The sequence below is a fragment of the Clupea harengus genome, chromosome 19, assembly GCF_900700415.2.
Source record: "Clupea harengus chromosome 19, Ch_v2.0.2, whole genome shotgun sequence".
NCBI classification, from domain to species: Eukaryota; Metazoa; Chordata; class Actinopteri; order Clupeiformes; family Clupeidae; genus Clupea; species Clupea harengus.
This window is the reverse complement of record NC_045170.1, coordinates 682,647-684,957: the sequence shown is the minus strand read 5'-3', so window position 1 is coordinate 684,957 and position 2,311 is coordinate 682,647. Positions and strand designations below refer to the sequence as shown.

The following is a 2,311-nucleotide window of genomic DNA, read 5'->3' as shown; positions in this document are numbered from 1 at the left end:
CAGACTTACACACACACACACACACACACACACACACACAAACAAAGTTACACACACATACACTGACACACACACACATACACACACACAAACACACACATACACACACACACACACACACACAAACACACAAATACAGAAAAACAAAGTTACACACACACTTACAAACACACATACACTGACACACACACACATACACACTTACACACACACACAAACACACAGAAACACAAACACAAGCACAAACTTACACAAAAACACTTACAAACCCACACACACTTACCTATGCACACACTTACACAGACACACAGACACACACACTTACACACATACTTACACACACACACACACGCAGACATACATACACTTACAAACATACACGTACATAAATACAACACACACTCATAATATATATACATGTATATTGTTTCTTTTTTTATGAATATATATATATTCATCATATTTTTTTATATATATGGAAATAAAGAATATTTGTCATTTTCTCTCTACAGCCTTAGAAACTGCAGTATTACAGAAGAGGGCTTCAGTTCTCTTGCATCAGCACTGAGATCAAACCCCTCACACATGAGAGATCTGTGGCTGGATGGGAGTAAAGCAGGAGACTCAGGAGTGAAGCATCTTTCTTCTCTTCTGGAGGATCCCATCTGTAAACTGGAGTCACTAAGGTCAGTATCACAAGACCAAATACTGAGTTGATTTCAGTGAATTTGACAGTGACAGTGACAGTGATTTGTCATGCTCTTCACATGTAAAGGGTCACTATTAATGTACCAGTAAACACTTCTTATCACTCTCATTTTCCATCTTTATTACACACACACACACACACACACTTTCACACACATCCCCCCCCACACACACACTAACTCACACACATACACACACACACACACACACACACTAACTCACACACATACACACACACACACACACACACACTTACACACATCCTTACAAACACACACACTTACACACATACATACAAAACCACACACACTTACTTACGCACACACTTGCAAACTAACACACACACACACACAGACATACACACACGTACAAACACACACACACACACACACACACACACAGACTTTCATACACAGAAACACAAAGTTACACATACACTTACAAACACAAATACACTGACACACACACACACACACATACACACTCACACACACACACACACACACACACACACACACACAGAAACAAAGTTACACACACATACACTGACACCAGTGCCGCCGCTCCCATAACGCGCACTACGCGCTGTGCGTAGGGCACCAACTCCTGTGGGGGCACCAAAAAATAGGCAACTGAAAAATCATCATAGTTATAATAATTATAATGCCGATATTATTTCATATAGAAATATTAGGCACCGTTTAGGCATGTATATCACAAAACAGGCTGAACAAGAGATATATTTAATTGCTCAAAAAAAGTTACGCTGGTGCCCCCCCTTAAAAAAAAATACACACTCAACGTCCCAAGCTGTGGGTGCCATAGACATGGTGCCCTTTCCTATCTCAATGGCCTGACGAACTTTGACAGTAGGCTAGGTCAACTTTTCGAAAATGGCCTCAAAAAGACAACAGGAGTCAGGGGCAGACAAAAGAAAGAAAGAAACTGCGAGATGATGCCCGTGCATCACTTCCAGGTAAGTCCATGTGTAATTATTGTTAAATACGGGAAATGTGGTGCTAATTTAATGGTTAGCCTATGCATACACCTCAAACTAGCTGACGTTATTGCTAATGTAAGCACACTCAAATATGGTATAACTTAGGTGCAAGTAGGGTTGCCAACCGTCCCGAATTGTCCGGGACATCCCGAAATATTATGGGTGATTTTGATTTGTCCCGTCAGGGACAGCTCCAGTCCCGTATTCCAATCACAGCCTTTTTATTTGTATCCGTGAAAAGAGAAAAATATAACAGTTAAGTGTAATCTGTGCCCTGGAGACAAGCGCCTCTCAACTGCACTTGACTCCACAAGCATTTGTTACGCCAACACGAACAGGTGAAAGTTGTAGCGAGAGATCATCATGCCTCGACTGAAGGACAGACTTCCCCAACTCAAATAGAGTATCTTAAATCACGATTAAATTGGAAGCTTGCACATTGACTACTGGTTGTTTTCATATTTCATATCAGCATTCTTTACACATAATGAACTGGTGTTAATATGTGTTAATATGAACTCATGAATATGAACTCGTTCATACGAAGTGTCACAGGCACCAATTATAATTGTAGAAGTTAAATCGAGGAGACTATAACATTAG

The 2,311-nt window shown here is 40.3% G+C and overlaps 1 long non-coding RNA gene across 1 annotated transcript in view; it reads left to right on the top strand.

Moving 5' to 3' along the window:
• Positions 1-548: 548 nt before the first annotated feature.
• The window catches only part of LOC116225097, a 6,092-nt gene continuing 4,329 nt past the window's right edge, over positions 549-2,311 (top strand). Inside the window, exon 1 of the long non-coding RNA XR_004165906.2 lies at positions 549-686. This is a non-coding gene — a long non-coding RNA (uncharacterized LOC116225097). The remainder of the gene's footprint in view (positions 687-2,311) is intronic.